Here is a 26,805-nt window from a genome sequence, read left to right on the forward strand (position 1 = left end):
ATGAATGAGTCTTTGTTTCCTCTGCCTTGGTGGCACAAAGGTCTCCTCTTCACTCCCTGAAGAAGACTGCTGTTCTGCCATTTTCACGTACTGGAAAAGCTGTTCAGCTCCTTCTCCCAGGAAATAAGAAGAAATAATGAGGGGAGTGGGTGTGGTGTTTGAAGATTCTGGAACTGAAACTACTATGAATCAATGAAAACGGTTGTTTCATAATCACATGACTTGCCGTGCGCACACGGAGCATGCACGGAGCACGCACGCATGCGCACACGGAGCACGCACGGAGCACGCACGGAGCACGCATGCATGCACACACGGAGACGCACCGCGAAAAACCCTAAAAAAAACAGTTTATAAGTTTATGGAAGATATTAACTATGCTGTTCAACTTTTTCCAAATTAAAAAAAAAGAGCTGAGCCATTCCATATTGCAGGATACAGTCAATGTATAACTATATATATAGGTAGTTTATTGTAAAATAAATATATAAAATATAAATATACATACATAAATTAGCATTTAAAAAAACTTGCAAATTCAGTAAAAAAAAACATAGGTTTCACACACGTTATAGTTAGGAATTAGCATTTAAAAAACCTTTGAAATTCATTGAAAAAACCATAGGTTTCACACACGTTATAGTTAGGAATTAGCATTTAAAAAACCTTGCAAAATCACTGAAAAAACCATAGGTTTCACACACGTTATAGTTAGGAATTAGCATTTAAAAAACCTTGGAAATTCACTGAAAAAACCATAGGTTTCACACATGTTATAGTTAGCTGGACATTTCACTCATACAAAACCATTGAAATTCCTCAGTTATAGTTAGTTCAGCTAACTATAACTCGCGCGCCCGCAATCCACTGCTGATGACGTCACATATTACATCACTCATGACATGGTCAGTGACATCACTCATGACATCACTGATGACATCTCAAATGACATCACTGATGACATCACTGATGACGTCATCCATGTGATAAATTACCACATCTTCTCACACCCTAATACACCTTTGATACACCGACTCAAAATTTCAGAGTTCCATTCTCAAAACCATAGATACTCCAATACCAATAACTACATACCCACTTATTAACTCTTAGGTCTACATACACCTCCACTTATTCACCTGTACAGTCACTCATACTTACAGTCACTCCATACAAGACTATCATATGCATTTATACACCTATATAGACACTCACACACCACCAATGATCCATAGAGGTACTCTCACACCTAGTCAGTCATGCAAATAATCACACTCCCATTTACTCACCTATACGGTTATACACGCTCAAGTTCACTTACTCATAAAAATAGTACCACATTCTTACGCTCTTATAGAATCATTGATACAAGCACACACTCATCCATACAGTCACTCTCACAATCAAACACTCTCACATCTACCCACTTATATACTCTTACACGCATATATACTTCCTTTCACATATGTAGTTAGTCACAAATGTACCACTGAGATATACATTCAATCCCTAACACACCCATACATACACTCACTCAACCATACAGTTCATCATAGATGCACTCTTAAAACCATGCACCCACTGAATCACCCACTCACACATCTAGTCACAGAGTAACACACACCCTACCCACACAAACACTCAGGAACCCATACAGATACACAGACAAGCAATCAATAACTCATATAGACACTCATATAGCTATTCACAAAACCATGCAGCCACTTATACACCAACATACAGACACATACAGACATTCACACAGTTTAGTAACTAGTCTGCAGTAAGATACATTTAATGACTCACTTATAGAGTCAGTTACACACCACAGAAAATCATCCATTTACACACTTGTACACCCACTTATTCTTCAACAGGCCTTTCCCTATATATATTAAACATATTAAAACTGTTCAGAAACACATACTCAATGGATGACGTCATCAGTGATGTCATGAGTGATGTCATTTGAGATGTCATCAGTGATGTCATGAGTGATGTCACTGACCATGTCATGAGTGATGTAATATGTGACGTCATCAGCAGTGGATTGCGGGCGCGCGAGTTATTGTTAGCTGAACTAACTATAACTAACTATAACGGGGGAATTTCAATGGTTTTGTACGAGTGAAATGTCCAGATAACTATAACATGTGTGAAACCTATGGTTTTTTTCAGTGAAAATATATATATATATATATATATATTACCTACTGGCGGTCGCCAGTAGGTAGTTATAGTTAGGACCACGTTTCCATAGGAAATCCGCAACATTCTATTTTGAATAACTTCGGCGCCGGTCGATGAATCCTCGCGAATTTTTCAAAATAGGTGGGGCGCTACGCTCCGCTCCTACCCTGAAAGTCTCGGGGGGATTCGTCAAGCGGGGACTGAGATAAAAGGGGGGTCCCAAAACGCGTTTTTCCCATGCATTTTTCCATAGGACCTTTAGACACAGCTACAGCCCGAACGGCTGAACAGAATTACTTGAAATTTGGCAGAGAGGTAGTCCTCAGGTCAAGGAAGTGCCTTTTGTAGGTTTGGTGTAAATCTGTTCAGTAGATTCTGAGAAAATAGCCTTTAAACCAATATATATATCTGAGCCAGCTAACGGTGCGCTTACGGTGCGCTTACCGTACGCGTACGGTGGCGTGCGCGAGCGCGATTCTGATTGGCTGTTAGATCTTAGTAAACATTCGAATCGGTCGAAACCAGGAAGCGGCGGCCGCCATTTTCTCTCTCGCTCTCTGAGTTGGGCAGCAAAAACGAAGCCCAAAAATGTGTAAAGAGGCAGTTTCTTGAGATCCTAACCACCCAGGATTGATATAGGGGTCCACAAACAACCCCCAAGCCCAAAAAAAAAAAAAAATTTTTTCGGAAATTCGCCGATTACGCTTACCGTACGCGTACGGTAAAAAAAATTTTAACAAAAAAATTATCCACATTCTCCCCACCCCGTGTGCAAATGGTGCCCGCAGGGCAACATTTGTGCATGGCCTATCACAACTATGAAATTAACAAAAAATACATTTCACAAAGATGCGCATAATATGTCCCCCATGTGCGCACGGTGCGCGAAGCGCATCGTGCGTACATGGCCCATCCCGCATAACGTGGGCACGCGGTGCGCACAGCGCACCGCGTGACCACCGTGCGTGCACGGCACTAACTGCGTAAAGTGGGCGCACGGACGAACTGCGTTAACTGGGCGCGGACGCCACGAATGGTGTAAAGTAACTTAGCATTTAAAAAACCGTACAAATTCACTGAAAAAACCATAGGTTTCACACACGTTATAGTTAGGTATTAGCATTTAAAAAACCTTGCAAATTCACTGAAAAAACCATAGGTTTCATACATGTTATAGTTAGCTGTACATTTCACTCGTAAAAAACGAATGAAATTCCCCCGTTATAGTTAGTGCAGGCAACTATAACTCACGCGACCGCAATCTTCTGCTGATGACATATGTGTCTTTATGAAAAAAAAATATTTGTAATATATGTATAGCTAAAATTTAATGGAAGAAGACGGGGGCAAATAAGTGTCTAAATACAGTATTAGCATCAGCAGAAGATTGCGGTTGCGTGAGTTATAGTTGCCTGCACTAAGCATTGGTTTTTTACGAGTGAAATGTACAGCTAACTATAACATGTATGAAACCTATGGTTTTTTCAGTGAATTTGTATATATATATAATATGTGCTAGCATTCAACGGACAACAACATTCCAGCAATTACCCACTGGAGGGTCACCCACTGGAGGGTGTAAACAATAATGATATTGCTTCGTGTGAAACCACACATACCAGAATGCATCATTTTCGAAACCACCAGAGGAGGTCCAATGAGGGCCACTATTTAAGAGCCAGTGAATGAAGGAGTGGTTTACGAGGAGGCAATAGCTGGACGATGCCTTTGAAAAAGTTCGGGAAGAATGAAACGCGTCAGGCTGCATGTCCGGATGAGAAAGAAATAAACAAGCATCCTATTACCGATTTGCGAGTGCGCCTCCCTTCCTTCCTCGCTGAGGGAGTCTTTTGGATATATATATATATATATATATATATATATATATATATATACGGTCCGGCTCCAATGAAGAAACACTCTGCACTCACAGGAACCCCTTTAAAAGTTTCTTTATTGCAAGGACGCGTTTCGGCGTAGATGCCTTCCTCGGCTTGCTAAAGGCAACACCCTCTATCCTGTCAATGTATTTGAACAGGTAAGTTTTTGTCCATTGGACAGGAGATTTTCCAAGTGAGGTTGGACGAGGGGGCACCTGGAGAGGATTTCAACAGCAGCGCACCCTGGCACTTGTATGAAAGTTCTACTTCTATTACACCTATCAGATAAGTAGAATACAGACCAAGGTAAGCCCAGGGGACCATCTGGATACACTACATCAGTGTTTCCCAAACTGTGGTCCGCGGACCCCCAGGGGTCCCCGACACATTCCCAGGGGGTCCGCAGGCAGCAGTTTTAAAAGCACTGCAAAGTATCTTGTATGATTAGCAGTTTTCAAAGAACAATAAAAGTGTCAAGATAACACCAGTGATTAATGTACCTGCTGGAGAGAGATGAGAGTTTTGTCTAGTGGCAGCTTTGAGTTATCTAATGTAGCACAGAGGGTTAATATGCCTACTGCAAAGAAAGTGTACCATGCATTTTAAAAAACAGTATTTTATATACATAGGTCAGTGGGTTACTGCTTTTGTCACAGATATTCTTTTGTTACTGTGCAGTTTATAAGTGGCAATCGTAATATAGCAGAGTGAGATATAAACTGTCAAAGAGCTGCTTGCAAACTGCAAGGTACAAGTTAGTTACTTATGTTTGTTCCCAGTCTTTCATTATCCTGATGCTGCTAAAAAGGTTTATTGGGGTGGAAATACATTTTTATTGTTAAAGGCAATGCTAACCACTGTGTTATATTCTGAATCCTGAGGATGGGCTTCTCCAGACCAAGCACTCTTTGAAAATGCCTACCAGTATGAATGACGTGAATTCTACACCTTGTAGTCCCCTTTGCCTTATGTAACATTTTCTATACACTCATTTACACGTATGATTCACTGACTATATGTGTGTGATGTAAAGTGCTCTGACATCCTACAATGGTATGAGAGATTCTATTAAAAATGAAACACACATGACAGAGGGGCTATGGAGAGATGAGAGCCACTGTTGGAGGGTGATAATAAGGGAATAATTGAAGAACCCCCAAAAGACTGTCGCATCCTGGTGCATAGTAAGGTCTTCATTTACTATTCTTTAAAAGCTAATACAATTCAATATAAAATGATAAATTTGTTGTAGACTGCACCATTGTTTCCTAAATTTTTTTTGGGGGGGGGGGGAGGGGGGGAGCCTCCCAAAGCCCCCTTCGTAGTGGTCAGGCTCACTCACTGCACTTGGTGTGCACCTTATGGGAACTGATTCAAACTCATTTGCCAGGGCTGATTGGGTTTCCAGTCTTGCCCTGGCAGAAGCAGGAGCCTCGTACTGCGAAATAAAACCAACCATTTAAAAGTTAGTCACAGAGATGCAGCACCAACCTTCCCATTAACTTTTTTCGTTTTCTTGCAAATTCTTTCAATATAAAATACAACAGAAGTGGCCGAGAGTGTCGTTAGCATCCTTGGCTTAACGACACACTCCGCCACTTAAAGAAACACAGGGCTGCACCATATTTACAAGAATATGGTGCAGCCCTGCGTTTCCCCTGTGCTGGCACTACACTTAACAGTGTAGCGCCAACGCAGGCACCCTTGCACCATAGTGCAAGGGTGTCTTTGTGCAGGAGAAGATTGTATATGTACAGGCAGGTGCCCCTTCCTGCACATAAACAATCTTGAAATGACGTTTTGTCACTTCTATGTGTGTTGCTTAATGTAGCACACATGAAAGATACAAAATGTTATTTTTTTTTTTTAAAGATTGTTGATGTGCAGGAAGGGTCACTTTCCCGAACTTAAATAATCCAAGGCGTTTTGCAAAAACTAGGAGAAATAAGGCATTTCTCCTTGTTTCGCCAAGTTACGACCAGGTTTTTCCTGGTCTTAATTTTGGCGCTGCCTCCCATTTATGCTGCCCTTGTAAATAGGGGGCAGTGTCAAAATCAATGGGTGTTGCAGGGAAACGCCCACCGCAACACCCACTGCCCACCCATTTCACGCTAAGCATTGGGTGAAAGGGGGTCCTATTTAGAAGACACCGTTAAGCCTCGTTAAGTGGCTTAACGATGCCTTGTAAATAAGGCGAAGCCCCTATCGCCACGGGAACGTCGCAAAAAGTGATGCTCCCATGGTGACAGGGTCTTGTAAATATGCCCCTAAAATCCTTAGTATTTTGAGTATTTGTTTTGTGTGCACACATGTGTTTATTTTTTGGAATTACTGTTTTAATGTTTGAAATTTAAATTCTACAAATTGCTTGGGGGTCCTCGGCTTCCAGTGGTGACACAGTTGGGGTCCTCAGGAGTCAAAAGTTTGGGAACCACTGCACTACATAATAACAGACCAGTGCCCTATCTTTTTATTTATTTAGGTTTTATAGAGCGCGAACATGACCTGTTAGGGTATCAGAGCGCTTTACAGGGATAAACATGTTACGTACAACATTGGGCATAGGCAAAAAAAAGAAAGAATGAGGGTTAGGGATTTGAACAACAATAGGACAAAGCCAGAGTTATATACAATAATCAGTGCAGAACCAGAATCAGCAAGCGACATGTAAGCGATAAAAAGTTAAAACCAGCAATTGTATACAAGGGGACAGAAGATAGCAAAAGGCAGAGGGAACCGGCAGAACATTTGAAGGAGTGATAGTTGGTATATAGAGAGCCACCAAGCTGTATAGGAGATTATGCACAAAACAAAAGTCATGATAAAAGGGATATGTGCGATCAAGGAGAGTTATTGGAGGAATATGCTCATCAGGAAGGTTTTAGCTTCCTTTTTGAAGATTGACAGAGAAGGTATTCTTCTGATGGAGGATTGTAGCGAGTTCCAGATTCATGGAGCAGACCCAGAGAACGCACTGTGTTAGTTTTTTTCTTGCAGAAGAGGGGTGGCTGGAGCACAAGGTCTCTGGTGGACCAGGAGTTTCTGAGTTACCCAGATACCACAATTTTCTAGGCGAGGTATGCCGGGGAGTTCGTGTACAGGGCTTTGTGTGTGATGCAGGCCAGCTTGAGCTGGATTCTGGCCTCGAGAGGAAGCCAGTTCAAGGCCTTTAGATGTGGTGAAATTTGGTCAAATTTTCTTGAGCCAGATAAAAGTCTAACTGCTGCCTTGAGGCAAGCTTTTAGAGGGGCCGTGGAAGTCTTTGGTAGGCCAGATAGGGCAGAGGAGCCGTATTCAATTCTGGAGATAACTAACGCCTGAACTGCGATTTTTAGGTCGGCAGTTTCAAGGAAGGGTTTTAGTTTTCTCAAGTAGCTCAGATTTAACCTGGCCGATTTGGCCATCGAGTTGATGTGTTCGCGCATATTCAGGTTGCTTTCCAAGGTTATATCGAGAGATTTGGCAGAATCCACTATGTTATGTTATGTTATGAGAGTTTGTATAGCGCGCGATTACCCGGGGGTGACCTGGCGCTCGTTACCTTTCCATTAAACAGACAGCCGAAGTGATGGGAGACGAAAGTGTCATTACTTAACAGACCTATTTATCAAAAATCCATGTTTTCAGACTTTTCCTAAAAGATATTAAATCAGTGGAATGTCTGAGATATTCAGGGAGGTCATTCCAGGCTTTCGCTGCCCCGAGTAAGAAGCATGGACCTCCCCAGGTTGCTTTTTTTATGGCTGGCACTGTAATCAACTTGGCTCTAGAAGAGCGAAGATTCCTTTTAGGTGTATACCTTGTGAACTGTTTCATCAGATAGTCAGGTCCAGTTCCATATAGGGCTTTGTAAACCATACACAACACCTTAAAGCGAACTCTGTTTCTCACTGAGAGCCAATGAGGCAAACTTCGGTATGCCGGTAAGAAGCCTAGCTGCAGCATTTTGCAGCATTTGGAGCTTATTCATGAAGTGTTCCTGGATATTTAAGTAAAAGCTGTTACAATAGTCAAGCTTTGATAGGACCAAAGCAGTAACCACCATCTGCCGACTGCCCAAAGGTAAAAAAAGGCAGAATTAAAAAAATAATTTTAAGAACATATGTGGTTTTAGATGAAACTGCATTTATTTGGTCTCCGAAGTTAAGTTTGTCATCGACAATTACACCTATGGTCGGTGTGCAGTTCAGTGCTGTGATTGAGTTAATCCATTCCCGAATGTCATTGGAGTTATTAGGGGGGGGAGATGAGGAGGAACTCCGTTTTTTGGGCATTCAGTTTGAGCTGGTTATTGGCGAGCCATTGAACAGTCAGTTTCAGGGCATCGTTCAGGTGGGTAATCTCCTCCAGAGAAGAGATTCTGATGTCTATCTGGGTATCATCGGCCTACATGAGGAAGGAGATGTTCGCCGAGCTAAGAATTTCAGCTAAGGGTTCAAGGTAGAGATTGAAGAGAGTAGGGGATAGAGTAGAGCCTTGAGGGACATCGATTGATATTGGGCAGGGTACAGATAGGTTGCTGTTGACTAAGAATCTCTGGGTGTAGTTCTGGAGGAAGGAACCAAACCATTTGATCAAAAGGTAAGTATCAGACATTCTTGTGTTCAGAAAGGGAAAAGGTCAATGTCAAGTCATAACAAACAAAAACTATAAATGGGTGCAATTTCCTATCTTTAGGTATGTGCCACCATCTCGTGCCTCCGAAGAAAAGGTTAGGGAACCCGTGTGGGTGAACTGCCACTGTGGAGTGGGTCCCTTCATTTCCTCCTGAAGAAAATTAAACAAAATGGTGGAAAGACAAAAGATACACATGTGTATCATACAATAAAAACTGATGTGTACATAAAACAAGTTCAACATTCCCTAGAAGCATAATGTACAGAGAGAGAATACATTCTATCATGTTTCATACAGGTGGACTCCCAATTCCTCATCTGAGTTCAAACCCCCAAGGCCTAGGTCGTGTTCAATAATGGTATAAAGAGATTTCACATCTAAGGTTACCAAATGGAAGTCACTCTCCAAATGAATACCGTTGTTACTAGATGTCCCTCACGAGTCAAATGCAAAAGCTTCATGAAAGGGTTTCAATGCTTTTGCATTTGACTCGTGAGGGACATCTAGTATCGACTAGTGGAACTGCAGCTTGATATAATAATAATTTCAATGCTTTTGCATTTGACTCGTGAGGGACATCTAGTAAGGACTAGTTGAACTGCAGCTCTTTGTAGAATTATTTTGATATTGGACACTATAATATTCACTGCCCACTGCTAATCTCGTCCCAATATGCTTTGCAGGGTCTTTGGCTGGGGACTGTATTTTTGCCCATGACTGTGCTTGGGGGGGTCCTAGGAGGAAGGGACCACCACTGAATTGTTTACCAGCATGATATGCTCTTTGTGTTCAAGGCATCTGCTTGGTCCTCCCCCTAAGTTAGGGGGGACCCCAAAATCATCACCTCTCTCATTGCCTAATATTTTCTTTCACAGTTCACTTTTGTGAATTGGTTACATGCTTTTTTAGCATGTAAAATTGTTTTAGCAAAAGTATTTGTGGGTGTTGTTGATATTGCTGCTACACTATTGTAGCACAGATTTTGCACTGTGTTACTCATGCCGTGAGCGAAGTGTAGGATTAGCCAATACACTACAAGTTATTCCATTCATTAAAGGAAGGGGGAGATATGTTACACCCTCTGTCACAGACACAGGTAACTGCATGCAGACATAACAATCCCTAACATCCATTGTCTCCACATATTCATATAAAAGCTTTGTAAAAACATTCTTAGAAAAATCATTTATTGACCTGTCTCTATGATGCTCAATATTATCTATCAGTGTTGCAGTATTCTTTGTGTCATGTGTCTTGTCACCATCCGCTTTATTGTTCATCCCATATGTATTTTCTGCAGTTAATTTAAGTGAAATAATTATTGCTAAAATGAACTAAATAAGCATCAGTCAACCAGTATAGTAAAAACACATTCTACACCACCTGTGTAGAAACCTACACCTAGATCTTCTATTTTCATTCTCTGCCATGGTAAACTATAGTCTGAGATACAGTACAGAAAAATGTATCTCTCCTCACTCAAAAATATTGCCTTCGAACCAACTGCCCTTAGCGCACTCTTTGGTCCTTCAAATTGTTCTTTGATTTTGTCAGTTTGTCTTTATTCTGGTTTCTTCGGTCTCTTCAGGATGGGCACAGTTCACTTTCACCCTCCTGCTTAGAATTTTCGTTTGGGTTCTCTTGACTGCTATCCACCTCTTCGATGTCAGGCAGTGCTATGTAACTCCATTCAGGTGATTTGTATTTCAGATTAGGTCTTTTTACTCCTTTCGGTCTTTGCAATTGTCCTTTATTCAAATTTATCTGATTTCTTTAACTCGTTATTTCATTCACTTGTTCTTCCTTGTATTTTTCCAAATGTATTATTTTATATCTCAGTCTTTTACTCTTGTTGGGCCAATTGTCTCTTTTTCTTGGCCTTTTTAGTTCAGTCTCTGTTTCTTCTTGTTCCACTTTCCAAGCTCTCTTGCTTGGTCCTCTCCTTTGTCTTATTTCTTCTTCACTTTCCTCCGATTCTGTTTTAGATCTCACTTCACCTTCTTTAACCTTGAACTTTATGATCTCTGATTCTCCATCTGATTTTAGATTTTCTTCTGTTGTTTCAATTACTTCTGAAGGACTTTCCCCAAAACTTGTACTTGACTGTTCAACATCACTGTGAATTATTTCTCTCTCTCCTGTTTCAATATCAATTGTCTGTCTTTCAAATTCTTCTATTTGCTTTTCAATGTCCTCAGTTTGTCTTTCACCAGATTCATATTGTTCTGCTTCAGATGTCGAACTGGTGTCTGATATTTCCAGATGTCAACTTATAGGTCGATCTTCAGGATCTGGAACTCCAACTGCTTCAGTTTCTGCTTCAGATGCCGAACTAGTGTCTGATATTTCCAGATGTCAACTTACAGGTCGATCTTCAGGATCTGGAACTTTGATCGCATGGCTGGCATGAATCCAATTTTTCACACCTACACACTTTATTGCTGTGGTAGTCACCAAGATCCCCTGACGTGGTTTATCCCAGCGAGGAACCAGGCAATTTCTTTTTCTGTGGACTTTTATGCAAACCCAGTCTCCCGGACTCAGATCATGAGCTGGGTTTCTTTCAAGAGTGATTGCATCCGGTCCAACCTGATGAAACACAGAATGCACCACATCAGCCAATCCTTTGCAATAGTCCAGAATAAGATCATCAGTTATAGTCAGCAGTTTGTTGACAGGTGTGAATGCTTGTCTCATTACTCGGCCCATTATAATTTCATGAGGACTCAAACATATTTTTCTGTCTGGTACGCTCCTTATGCTCATGAGCACAAGTGGTAGGGCATCTGGCCATTTGAGTCCTGCGGCTAGACACATTTTTCCTAGCCTATTCTTGATTGCGCCATTTACTTGCTCAACCACCCCAGAAGTCTCTGTTCTGTAGGCACAATACAGCTGTTGTTGAATGTAAAATGCTTCACATATCAGCTGGATAACTTCATTTTGGAAATTACTTCCTCTATCTGTTTCTATCGTTACTGGAAAACCATATCTAGGAATGAATTCTCTCAGTAGGAGTTTTGCTCCATCATTCCTTCTTGTCGGATATACTTCCACCCAACGAGAAAACAAACAGACAACCACCAGGACATACCTCAGTCTGTTACTTGGGGGCATATCAATGAAATCTAATTGCATTCTGGTAAAAGGACCTCCTTCACGTCCTATTGTTCCCAAACTCACTACTGTTTTCCTTCCAAGATTCAACTGTTGACATATAAGACATCTTTGACAAAGGCTTTCAGCTATAACCCTAAATTTTGGGTTGTACCAAGTCTGTCTAAAAAGTCTGATCATTGCATCCCTACCTATGTGTGCCTGTCCATGGTACATCCGCGCCATGTTAGAGATCATGCTATCAGGCATAACTGGTCTTTCATCCCTGTAAACCCAAACTTCATCTTCCTCTTTTCATCTACAGCCTGATTTTATCCATATATCTTTTTCCTCATCACTTGCTTCTTCCTGCAATTGTCTCACCTCTTCCCATGTTTCAATTGTGTTAGTAAACATCAAAGGACATGAAACATGTTATTTTCCCTCCTCCGATTCATTGAGGTCATATGTCTGGCACAATATTGAGCAATCTCATCAGCAAATTTGTTGCCTCCTGTAATGTAGTCATCTCCATTCTTGTGTGCAGCACATTTCACTACCGCAATCTGTTTAGGCAGCTGTATTGCCTCAAGCAACATTTCTCACAAACTCACCATTCCTAATTGGAGATCCCGAAGAAGTCATGAATCCCCTCTGGGACCAGATCTGTCCAACATCATGTACCACTCCGAAGCCATACTGGCTATCCGTGATCACAGTGATTCAGAAATTTCTTCCCAGTTTGCAAGCTCGAATCAGAGCAATCTACTCAGCAACTTGGGCTGAATGTATTCCTCTCAAACAAGATGCTTCCATTATGGCTGCCACCATACATACAGCATACGCAGCACTTAAAATTCCTTCTTGCGTTCTCAAGCATGATCCATCCACAAACATCACATAATCTGACTCTTCTAGAGGTTCATCTCTGATGTCAGGGCGGGGCTTTGTGCAGAACTCAAGTACATCCAAGCAATTGTGATCAACGTCATCTTTGACCTCTGCATTTACTGCATCAGGAAATAAAGTGGAAGGATTCACACTTATGCATCTCACAATCGTTACATTGTCTGCACCCAAAATCACTTTCTCATATCTGGTTAATCGGCTATGTGTCATGAATTGGGTCTTTGTTCTGGTCAGAAGGATTTCAACTGAATGTGGGACATATACCTTTAAAAGATATCCCATCACAATGCCTTCACTCTGTTCCAGACTCACACAAGTGGCTGCTACTGCTTTTAGACATCCAGGCAATGCTTTTGCTACTGGGTCCAAAACAGCTGAAAAATATGCTATTGGCCGTCTCATTCTTCCATGCCTTTGTACTAGTACCGAAAGTGCACATCCGTCTCTTTCACTACAGTACAACTCAAATTCTTTCTCATAATCTGGCATTCCCAATGCTGGGGCTTCACACAACCTGTTTCTCAGTTGCTCAAAAGCTTCCATCTCTTCCTCATTAAACGCAATTGGATCTTTTACATCACTTTTTGTTAATCACTTTTAAGGTTTTGCAATCAATGAAAATCCATTTATCCACTGTCGGCAATAACCAACCATTCCGAGAAACATTCTCACCTCTCTCTGTGTCATTGGGGCTCTCATTCCTTTAATAATCCTGATTTTTTCTGTTGCTACTTTTCTCATTCCTTTTTCAATCTTATAACCTAAATACTGTACTTCTTGTTGACAGAACTGCAGTTTAGATGGGGACACCTTATGTCCTCCTTCTGCCAAATGATTCAACAATGCGATTGTGTCAGTAATACATGCCTCTTTGGTCCTTGATGCCACCAATAGGTCATCAATATACTCGACCATAACAGATTTCTCAGGCATTTTCAAAGTTTCTAGAGATTTCTTCGGAATCTGATTAAAAATGGAAGGACTTTCAGTATACCCTTGAGGAATTCGGCACCATCCCAAAATACGCTCACCAAATCTGAAGGCAAATAATGGCTGACTGTCAGGGTGTAATGGAATGGAAAAGAATGCATGGCACAAATCAATAACTGTGTACCATTCTGCATCATGATGAATTTAATACAATATTACAGCAGGGTTTGGTACAATTGGACAACAGGGAACAACAATTTTATTCACCTTTCTTAAATCCTGTACTATCCTATAGGTCCCGTTAGGCTTTTTCAATCCCATTATAGGTGAATTACATGGGCTACTCATTATTTCTCTCAGAATCCCTTAATCAATCATTTTATCAATCACTGGTGTTATTCCTTCAATAATTTCTGGCGTTAATTTGTACTGTGGGGTATTCGGGTAAATTGCTTCTTTTTTTACAGTAATTTTTACAGGATCAATTCCTTACATTAGACCTATATCTTCACCCGTAAAATCCCATACATCAGTCTTCACTATTTCTTTCAATTCAGTAGGGATTTTCTCTGCATCAAACACAGGAAATGTATCACATTTTTCTGGTTCAAGTGCTGACATAGTCATTTTATACAGAACATCATCATCTGATGTCTGAAAAGCAATACCATCTGGGGTACATTAGATGGTGCAGTTCCTTTTACAAAGTATATTGCGTCCAAGTAGATTTACGGGACTGCAATCGCACACTACAAAATGGTCCATATCTTTAAAGGGACCAATTTCCACCTCTACTGGTTTTGTAAGAGGGGCTTAAATTTGTCTATTGGAGACACCTACGACTTGGATGAATTCTCCTGAGAGAGGAAGGTTTGGAATTTCAGCTGATCTTACAGTAGAACGGGTAGCACCAGTGTCCACAAGGAAAGTAACATTTATACCATTCACCTTTCCATCCACAAATGGACCTGACTGATCCACCTCTAGAGTTGCGCCAAACACGGGCTCCTCTTCCTCTCCTAGGCACCGTCATAAGCTTTCATCCGATTCATTTCCATTCGGCTGTAGCCAATACTGTGAAACAGCATCTGCGCGCGGCAATTTCCTTACCTGCTCTCCACCGTAGAATCCTGCCTCTGAACTGTATCTTAGAAGATTTATACTCTTTGGGAGAGGTGGCTGCGGCACCTGACTCTGTTGAGGAACTACTTGTTGCTGTGGCGGTTGTTGATAACCCACCTCATTCTGAACCTGTGGATTTAATGATTTATTCTCGGTATTACCTTTTGGAGGTAATTTACACTAGTTTTTCCAATGCCCTAACTTTCCGAAATTATGACATGGCCATTTCTTTTTAGCTTCTTCTATATTTATCTGACCTTTTCCTTTATCAATGTTTGGCTTCATTTTGATTGCCCATATTGCCTTTTCTTTGAGCTTGCGTTGTCTGGCCTCAATTTCATCACTCCAATATTTTGCATACCTTAGTACCTCATCCACTGTACTAGACTGCCAACACAACATGTGCTGCTTAATCATTTCACTTATCTCAGGTCTCAAACCATACACAAATCGATATACAAAGTGACTCATGTCTTTTTCACTCAGATTCTCATATCCACTATACTGTTTAAAAACTAGAAGCAACCTTTCATAATAAGCATGCACAGACTCCTTAGGTTCCTGAGTTGTTCTATCGATCTTTACCCAATCTGTTTTTCTCGAGGAATCTTATTTTTCAGAAATGTGATTACTTGCTCATATTTTCTCATTACTTCTGGACCTGGAGCTCCTATTTTTGCGTCTCTAGGATAGTCTTCATTTGGCCAATCAATTGTGATTTTACATTCTGTCCACAAATCAGCAGGTACAACAATCTCAAACAATCCATCCAAATCTTACCACAATCCCTTTGAAACCTTTACAAACCTTTCCACTTGTCGGTACGATTCTACAGGCTTTCCTCTCAATCTTGGAAAGTCATTTGTAAATGACAATATATCCCGTCTGGATCATGGGACATGTACGTAACCTCATCCTGGAATTTCTCTCATTGGACATTCTACTACTATTGGTTCTCTTTCTTTTACTGGGAAAGCTAATGCTGCTTTATCAGCCGTACCTTCTTTTCTCCTTATCCACCTACTTCTCTATCTGTCTTCATCTCTCCATTTTCTCAGTAACACAATTAGTTCTTTTATCTGTGTTAACCGTCCTGAAGTGTTCAGATTTTCTATATCTTTCTCAATAAAATCTACTCTGTGAGGTTTCTGTAATCCTCTAACTTTTGCAAAATTTCCTCCCAATTCATTTGCTGTTTCTTCCAGTTTTTCATGCAAATTCTTAGCTCTCCAAGTAATACTTTTACACATAAACATTAATTCATCATCTTGATATGTTTTAAACCAATCTGTACCAATAGTCCCTAGAATCAGTTCTTCCATGTCTATTTTTAATCGAACCACATCCAAAGGTTGTGGTTCTGTATCTTTCTTCTGCAAATTCTTGACCCACTCATTTAATTCTTCCGCAGTTGGACCCACAGGGGTCGTATTTAAATCTACTCTATTTACACTTTTCTCTGATGTTTCAGTTGCTGATTCAGCTCCCATAGGAATTTTATTTATTGGACTCTGATTTATTGTCAGATCCATAGGTGTAGTTATTACAACCAAATCTTTTGTCTCCCTAACTTCAGGATAAATCTTTACTCATACTTTTTGCATACTGAAATTTAAGGGAATTGTTGAGGAATGTTCATCTATCTTTTGATTTTCAAATACTGGTATCACTGGACCGACCACCGCTGCATCCACTCCACCTTCCGGAAACCCACCACACACCACCACACCCAACAGATGCCTCGCAACAACTGGAGCAAGGTCACTGAGGACCAGATTACCACCGCCCTCGCCCAGAGACCACCCGCAGACCCGACCAACCCCGACGCCGCAGCCCGCAGCCTCATACAGTGGATCAACGACTGCGCCAACACCCTCGCCCGCTCAAGAAACCCCCCAACACCCACATCAGCAAGAGAGCCAGCTGGTTCACCGAAGACCTCCAGGCCTCCAAGCGCACCTGCCAAAAACTCAAAAAGAACTGGACCCGTGAACAAACACCAGAAAGCTACACAGCTCACTAGAACGCCACCCGCAGACACCACCGTCTCATCACATCCGCCAAAAAGACCTCCTTCAAAGACCACCGAGACAACAACGCACACAACAGCAAAGAGCTCTTCAGCATCGTGAAGGAACTCTCAAACCCCAGCTCCAACACCAACGACATCCCATCGTCTCAAGACCTGTGCGACTCACTGGCCACCTTCTTCCATCGCAAGATCGCAGACATCCACGACAGCTTCAACTCAGTCACCACCCCAGCAACCTCTGAGACCCCCGCACCCATGACCACCAACCGCCTGCTGGCCTGGACCAACATCAACGACGATGACACCATCAAGATCATGAACACCGTCCACTCCGGATCCCCGGAAGACCCCTGCCCACACCACATCTTCAACAAAGCCAGCAGCACCATCGCACCCCACCTCCAGAAAACCATCAACATCTCCTTCGAGACAGCGACTTTCCCGGAGAGCTGGAAGCACGCAGAGATCAACGCCTTACTCAAAAAACCCAAGGCGGACCCCAAGGACCTCAAGAACTTCCGACCCATCTCCTTGCTCCCGTTCCCAGCGAAGGTCATCGAAAAGGCTGTCAACAAACAACTGACCAGCTTCCTAGGAAAAAAGAACATCCTGGACTCATCACAGTCCGTGTTCCGCAGCAACCACAGCACCAAAACTACCCTCATTGCCGCCACCGACGACATCAGGACCCTGCTTGACAACGGAGAAACAACGGCCCTCATCCTCCTGGACCTGTCAGCCGCCTTCGACATGGTCTGCCACCGCACACTAAGAACACGCCTCCACGACGCCGGAATCCAAGAGAAGGCCTTGGACTGGACCACCTCCTTCCTCTCCGGCAGAACTCAGAGCGTCTGCCTCCCCCCCTTCCACTCCGAAGCCACCAAGATCATCTGCGGCGTACCCTAAGGTTCATCTCTCAGCCCAACGTTGTTCAATGTCTACATGGCACCACTCGCCCACGTCACCCGACAGCACGACCTAAACATCATCTCCTATGCCGACGACCCCCAGCTGATCCTCTCCCTCACCAAAGACCCCCACACCGCCAAAACCAACCTCCACGAAGGAATGCAGGCCATCGCCCACTGGATGAGAAACAGCCAACTGAAGCTGAACTCGGACAAGACGGAGGTCCTCATCCTCGGACCCACCCCCTCGGCCTGGGATGACTTCTGGTGGCCAACTGCACTAGGAGCACCCCCTACACCCACCGACCACACACATAACCTAGGGGTCATCCTCAACTCCACCCTCTCCATGATGAAGCAGGTCAATGCCTTTTCCTCCTCCTGTTTCAACACCCACCGCATTCTTCGCAGGATTTTCAAGTGGATCCCCACCAAAATGAGAAGGACGGTCACCAAGGCCCTCGTCAGCAGTAGACTGGACTACGGCAACGCACTCTATGCAGGAGCCCCGGTCAAACTCCTGAAACGGCTCCAACGCATCCAGAACGCCTCGGCCCGCCTGATCCTCGACATCCCTCGCTGCAGCCACATCACACCCCACCTGAGAGACCTGCACTGGCTCCCCATCAACAAGAGGATAACCTTCAAGCTCCTCACCCACGCACACAAGGCACTCCACAACACCAGACCAGCGTACCTCAACAGGCGACTCAGCCTCTACACCCCCACCTGCCAGTTGCGCTCCGCAGACCGCACCCTCGCCACTGTCCCCCGCATCCGAAGAGTGACCGGCGGTGGCAGATCATTCTCCCACTTTGCCGCCAAGACGTGGACACCCTCCCCATCCGCCTGCGGCAGTCAGACCGAAGACCTCCTAACCTTCAGGAGACTTCTCAAGACCTGGCTCTTCCAACGGTAGCAGCATCCACCCCTCTCCAGCGCCTAGAGACCCTCACGGGTATGTAGTGCGCTTTATAAATACTATGATTTATTGATTGATTGGACCAATAGTTCCTGGCACAGTTGCAGCTTCTACATTCTTTGTCAATTCTTTTATCTTTTCAGCTAATTCTTGCTAGTTCAGACGCATTATGATTATCAGGTTCTACAGTCTGGTATTTTCTGTCTACTAAATGGACTATTTATTTCAGAATATCGTTCTGGGTTTTGATTCATTACAGTTTCCATTGGCGGTGCATTTGGAATCATCACCGCAGAATCCTGTTGATATGGAGGGGGTCTTTTATTTAATATATCCTCCAGCAACTCATAATCTGTATCACTGGCTCCATACCCACACCTTTCTGATACTGGATGCATCTTTTTCTCTGTACACTTTTTCCCTACTACTTCTTCAGCTGTTCTAGCAGGAAACATATCATCCGTCATATTAGCGTACCGCCATCGTCTCATCCTATCTTCATGATTCAAACCCCATACTCTTCCATGAACATAACTATCATCCCTTATACTTCTGTGTCTTTCTCTTTCATACATCTCATCTTCCCATTCACCTACGGCTTCAAACTGAGTCAGTCTAGGTCTCGGTTCAAGTTTCATCATTTTGTTTCTCAAATTTCGTAGTATAGCTGTGCTAAACTAACCAGTTTCTGGAAACGCCAATACTCCATCATTTTGATTATTTTTTTCCCAATTTTCCATCCAAATACAAGTATGATAACCATATTTCGTAATCATGTAGGATGCTGGTGTTTTCAGTGGAGGAAGCACTTCTCCCTCTCCCATCTCCCTCTCCCGTTACAATCCTTTTATCTTTCTTAAAAATGTTCTTGAATTTCGTTATCCATGAAGGTTTCTCTATCTCTCGTCCATTGTAATAAGCCATTTTTCACAATCATTTGCCGAAGCGAATTCACACAACTCTCCTTTCTTCTGCTTGACTATTCTGTCCTATCCCAGCGCAAATCACACTAACGCACCAATCGGAAAACTTTACGTCACTCTCACACTGACCTACTCCAGTGCGAATCACACTAACGCACCAATCAGAAAGCTCCTCGTACTTACACGACTGTCCAATCCCAGCGCGACTCACACCAACGTACCAATCAGAAAGCTCTTCGTACTTCCGCAACTGACCAATCCCAGCGCAGTTCTTGTTAACGTCAGCCCTACTCCTGCTTCTGATGACCCCTCCTTTACAAAATGATCGGCACTGTTTTATAACTTGTTGATATGAGAAAATCGGTTAATTACGACATAAAACACATTTCCATTGTCCGTTTCTCTAAACAAAAGAGATAGTTTATTCAAACTTTTAAGAATACTGTTTCATTCGATAAGTGTAGCACTTCCCTCTACCTTACCCTTCTCTCAACAAGAGGTAAACCCGTTTCTCTGGGGATAAAATACATGTGGAGACTATAATGCTCCTGAGAATTAAGGCCAGAGTTTCACAAGAAAACCTGTTGCTATTCCACTCAACGCAATTCACACATGAATTTCCCTAACATAACACAGTCCTCTGTTATCACCAAATTGAAATCAGACAATGCACAATTCCATGTGACTTCTCTTGTCACACAAATCCACTTCCTACTTCCCGGAAGCTTCAAAATTCCGACTACATATAACGTAACACAAACTCAACATAGAGTGTTAAACATAGTAATCAATAAACAATAATCCCCTATACTGATCTATAGAAACCATAACTCTGCATCCAAGAAAACTGATGCAGCGCGACAATTATAAAAACCTTTCCTCACGACACCAACCCAGAAAACCCTTACACCATTTATTCATCGGTGGGGCCCATGACACCAAAACACACATTCACTTAGTTTCCGGGATCAGTGATAAGAAGACGAGTTGCAAGACATACGGGGTACCTTGTTAATATTTTTACCTAAGTATTAACTATATACATTATATACATTTGATTTTGGAATTGTCGGTTTTAAACATCAAGGTACTCCGCCATTTCGGTCGATGGACCAACTAGTAGGAATCAGTTGATGGCGATTAAGTCCAGCTCAATCACAATTTAAACCTTTTGACAAATATTGATCTTAACTTTCATTCTAATAACCACAGACTCAGTTTTGAGTTAGCATGAAATTTTATCTAGTTTCATTGAATAAATTGAATAAGTAAAGTTTTAATAGACAAATATTCTAGACATTATTACATAAGCATTTAAGTAAAGATTGAAATAGAAACTGAAAATATTCATTACCCTTGGCCTTAGGGCGATGACGAGAATGGTTCACCAGAACATGAACCGAAGATCACAGGATAGGTTCCCAATACTGACTGACTGTCCCTCTAACCTACTCAGACGTATTCCCTCCCAGGATAGAATCCCTCAACGGGCTTGTTCCTTTTCCCCATCAATCTTCAAAGTCCACAATTGACAAAGTCTTTTTCAGCATCAGAAGGAAAAATCCTCTCAACAGACAGCATGTCGTGTTGAATAGATCAATGTAGAATAAGCAATCAAAACACATCATTGTAAGCATAAGCTCTTTTATACCCTTTACACTAACTTGCTATACCCAAAATTGAAACTTTTTAGGGGCTACATTCATTCTGATTGGTCCATTGGAGGGGTGGTGATGGTCACCTCATCGTTCTCCTTGCTCGAATCGGTTCCGCAAACAATCAATGCATACAATAGTTCTCGTGATTCATCAAGTCCAAATGTACTTTAACCTTGTGAATATATTTGCACCATTATTCGACAGTCATGAATTAGTTCATCTTCTGCAGTTTGAGTCTCCTATCCGTTCCCATGCATTCATGCTGAACTCTTGGCACAACTCTTATTTTAGGTCAGACTGGCCTTGACATCTCTCATTCCGGGCATAGGCCACACACTTGTGACTGGAACTTCCACTCTGCTCATCCGCGGGGGCCATCTTTATTCGGCGCACACAATCACGTCTCTCTGCAGCAGGCATTTTCAGGCAAGACCTAGCAGGCCCGAACGGAACTAATATGAAAACAACATAGTAGAAATTAGACATAGAAAATAAGCCTTTCTGTTTACCACCCACCATTCTAATGACCTGTGTTAGGTGTTACCTAGCATAAGCGACATTTAAAGCCTTTTTTACTTACCATCTGCATTCTTTGCCACAATATAATTTTACTACAAATGATATACATGCAATTTACTTATACTTTCTACACAAATCACAAACCTATGTTAATTTAATTTCACATTTGTAAAAAAAATAGATTTTTGCAATGCCAGTTAGTTTCCCGCGTGTAGTGTCTAATTAAAGGTGCATTTGTAGATTAATACATGCATTCAAACAGTTAGTATTTTTAAAGTTATGAGGTCATTAATTTCGAAGGGGGTACAACATTTTTTGTATTTCCCCTGCTCCATCACTTGCACACTCCTACTGGCCGCTGGGGGTGCCTCTCCTCGCTTCAACCCACCCCTGCTCCAGGCCCCCTCTACCCCTTCCCCAGCCTTGGAGAGCGCATGTACGGCGGCAGCACCAGAGCGAATACATTTCCAATGCTTGTTTAACATGTGAGTGTTCTTATCAGAATGTCTGTGTTAAAGTGTTATTATGCAGAGCCGCAATGTATTGTGTTTTTGAGGAGGAGTAAAACGTTAGGGAGTAACTCCACTGCTGTTATGGTTTCATTTTCTGTGAAGCACCAGCCACAGCTGTAATTTAGTTGTTCTCCACCGTGCAAAACAATATTTAAAAAGAAAATTTCTGTGGCTTGCGTGCTATGGACAGGCTGCCTGCCTCTGTCGGAGAAGACTCCAGGCACGACTGGGATGTTCCTTTCTTCGTTCACCTGTGCGTTAACGTTAACTCTTGGCACTGACTGCAGACATGTGACTGTGACTGGAATTGTATAATGCGATGAACAATTTGTTGAGTGTTTGACCTGATGGAATGCATTTACTGGTATCACTGACACTATAAAAAATGTATCTATGGTGTATTGCAGCTCCGTTTTCAGTTGCTAGATGACTTCCGCATGACATATAGAGGAGAATTAAACCCCTACAGCAGACCAATTAATGACACTAGTAAATCACGTGTTGATTGACGTTCAGCCAAATAGAACACCGGCTTCTTTAAAGTTGGGGATACAATGTTCACACTCTATAATGATTTAAGTGCTTCCAGGTGATTTCTTAGTTGCTGGCGTTCGCAAGCATCGCTTTATTGTTTACACATTTATATAGCGCAATGTTAAACATTTGCATAGTCCCTGTTACTTTCGCAATGTTAACACAGGACTTTAGAGGCATTGATGATGTCATAAATAATGATACCCCTCAATATATGGTGAGGGACCCCTGTGATTCTTTGGACCCTGCTGTCTAAGTATCTTGACACCCTTGTACCTACCAAACACCTTTTACTAATATTCATTTTTTTCATTTTTAACCTTTTGAGTCTTCTCAGTGCATGACATACTTGTCCATTTTAATTTAAAAAGGAGCCGTCAAAGGTGGTGGGGATCTTCTTAACTATCTTGTTCCTGCTTACATTTCACATGCTTTAGGTAATCTTGCATTCCCTATGAGTGTTTGCTATTTCCAGGATGTTTTTTTTTTCTAGCCTGCCTATTACTCTGGTCTTCCCTCCCTCATAACCTATTTCCCGTTTTCTGGTTATCCAGCACCGCAAGGACATACGAGTGACAACAGCGCTATGTAAACATCCCTCCAATGCATCCAAAAAAGAAAAGGTAAAAAACATTGTCATTTTCAATGCCAAGAGCTCTAACTCTTGCAAATGTGAGACCTATTGCATCGCAAATGCTTGTTTAGCTACTGTCATCTCCCCGGACTGAGAAGAACAGACAGGGCTCTGAGGTCTTGCGATGGCCTCAACCCTTCCTTTTCTAACTGCTGTCAGCTCCCCGGGCTGAGAAGGACCAGCAGGGTTGTGTGGTCTGGAGATGGTCTGTACCAGAAGTTTTCAAACATTTTGATACAGAGAACCCCCCCGTCAACATTTGCTAGGCATAAGGACCCCCTCCTGACAAAACTTTCTGGAACCTATTACTCCTCACCGACAACAACCATCAACAGCCATAAAGTAAACATCCTCAATTTCCACAGCAAATCATTTTTACGGAGGGCAAATAATATTAAGAAGTGTTTACCAAACAAAAGGTTTGTGGGTGACTGTGGTTCGGTGTCAGTTCACACAAAAAGTCTCCAAAAAGAATGACCCCAAAATGCACAATGGTACTTTCTTGTTCACAAGCAAAACATAATTTGACAAAACTCATTTGGATGATAACACCTTTCTGAACTAATGTGATTGGTGCGTCTGTTTTTCTCCAGAAAAACGGTCAATCTGTGGTTGCACCTCATGAGTACCAGTTTAACACCCAAATATAGCAATGAGCAATGAAAAGGTGACACGTCCAGCTTTGCAAAGGGACTTCTACTTTATGACAACACGTGTCTCTGCTTCTTGGTAACTGTTGAACCGGGTGAGCTGTAAAAAACCTTTCCTTTTTAAAATCAGTAGATTATGCAGCAGATGATGGATTATGTGGCAAATGCGGCAAAATCTATAATTATGCTAAAATCGCCGCAGCCACACAATCACATATTTTCAGTGATCCTGGGTATAATGGTTGTAATGCATGGGCTGGAACTTTAGTGCAAAGGATCCGAGAAGAACCATACTATATTTCATGGGATGCTGACGGCTTGGCTTTTACAGCTGCATGGAACTGGAGGTTGCTGAACATCATAATTAAAACATACCATTTGCAATCATTAATGATGAACCGTAAAATCCAAGTAAGATGCTTTGTTTAATTCCAGGGGAGAAAGTGGTCCCTTAACCTTGTTTCATACTGTTTTTCTGAAAATGTTTTTATTTTTACTATTATGAAAACAGACACTTCTATTTTAGCAAAAACGGACTCCTGTTTATATTAGTTTGCTACTGTTGTTGACTTCAGTCATGTTTTGGTGGGGCTAGAGGGCTTTGAGTATCTGAGTGTGGGGGCGGTGTCAAAGGTGTGGCTAGAAACAAAATATTCTTTATGTTTTTACGTCTTTCACCGTCGGGTAGCTACACATAAAATGACTGGCAGCTTAAATAAATAATAAATAAATATAAAAAATTGTTACTCAGTGGGAAATGCACCACAGTACATTATGAAACCTTTATTCGTTAATACACTGCAGAGGTCTGTGTGTAACCACAGAGCGACAGAATTAAATCTTGGTTGGTGCAGAAGAGAAAAACGATGTGTGTATTTTTAGTGCTATGAGGTCACAGTCTGTGACCGAAAGCACTGTGAATATGAAAGTCATTTTTTTATACTTGCATTACACACAGTATATGATAAACTGCTACAAAATGCGCAAAAAGTTTAACCATAAAATGATGCTTCCTAAATATAGATTTTAGTAATACCCAGACCGTATGTAATTCTATTCTTTTTACGTAACTGTCCCTTCAACACCTCCTCGAGGTTAGTAAGTGCTATGCAAATACAATCAAAATTAAAAGCACACACTTCAGAGCTCAGTTCTTCATTCAGAAACACATTTTCTTGAAGGGTCTTTAAGTACATTGATACTATTTGGGAAAATTAGTTTGAATATGAAACTGAAGTACCCCAATATTTTTTTAATCAGGGCGACTGATCCGCTGAAAAAACGTCAGCTACAGGAAAGTCAGGACAGGAGTGCGTAATGTACCTGCCAGGTAAGTAACAGTTTACAGCAGTAACATGTAATGCATATCAGCAGGTGTTTGGACACTTCTCTGGGTATGTGTTTGTGTCTCTTCTACTCCTAAATTGCTTCCTTTGAAACTCTTGTGGCTCATTCAGAAAATAAATTTACCACCTTGGGAAAGGACTGGCTCTTGACTGTTGCTTAAGTTTTGTGGAAATGGTTGTGTTATTTGGAAGCCGGCAGAGCTCTCAAGAAACAAGAACCTCTGGGCCGGCCGCACACACTTGCTCTTCACTATTGTACTAACACTTGACCCTAACACCCTCCTTTCTTTTACATCAAACTCCCCCAAATGTTGATAAATAAAACCCTCCTTGTCTTCCAATAACTTTCACCACAATTTCTTTCCCATGATCCTATCCTGCCTCAGGCCAGGCTTTCTCTGTGTCTTGCTCGGTACTCACCTTCAACACCTCGTCAAGGGTAAAAAGCGCAATGTAAATACAATTGCAATTTAAAGCAGGCACTTCAGAGCTCAGTTGTTAACTCTTTGCACCACCACGCGAAAAGAATAAATCTTTGTCATCACAAAGCTTCCAGTGATTCGATCGATTAAAGCCAGTACCGGCTACAAAGAATCTATTTCAGATAACCCTTGACATTTGCAGATTATCTCGTAGAGCACATTTGCATTTCTTTCAGGCAAGCAGACACGTTGGCAGGAAGGCTTGTTTAGCTGTCTGCCCGGCTTCGGTTTCACAGCACAGGACACTCCCTGAATGACACTCCAGAAGTATTTTAACTATCGAAATTAGCCGTTTGGAATCAGTTGTCTTTTTAGGTCTTGCCTGATCCCAGCGCATGCGCTGGTCTGGCGAGACTTAGTGAGAGGGCTCCAAAAAGTGCTACCAGGCCAGCCTAGGGCTACAGTGCATGTGCGCGAGCACGCGCGCCGCGCTTGACCGCAATTACTTTCACTATTGCATTATTGCATTTCAAGTAGGCGCTCATCTCCGTAGATGTGAGGTGATTCTGGAAATGTGCATTCTGCCCGGTCTGTGCTCTGGAGCTATGCACTGCCCCAGTCCTGCAGAGGTGCAGTGAGATTGCAACCCAGCGTCCCAAAAGCTTAACACACGTTTTTTTGCTATAAACAGGATTGAGATGAGCTGTAGCGTGTGAACTGCAAAAATGGGGAAGACGCAGACTACATTTTAAATCCCAGCTCACGTGCTTAATAGCATTGTGTGGTTGTGGGCACATCACTTCCTTCGCCAGTGTCTCACTATCCTAACTTGCCTCCAGGGGAAGAAGTAATGGCCAGTAATGTATGCTTTATGATGAATATACATGAAATATGGGCATTTGCGGGTAATGAGCGATTGAAATAGTTCAGTTTACACATGATCTTTCTGTGTCACCGATGCAAAGGTACTGTGAAGCACGAAATGGCAAGCAACTTTT

Source organism: Triturus cristatus, chromosome 4_2, assembly GCF_964204655.1.
Source record: "Triturus cristatus chromosome 4_2, aTriCri1.1, whole genome shotgun sequence".
NCBI classification, from domain to species: domain Eukaryota; kingdom Metazoa; phylum Chordata; class Amphibia; order Caudata; family Salamandridae; genus Triturus; species Triturus cristatus.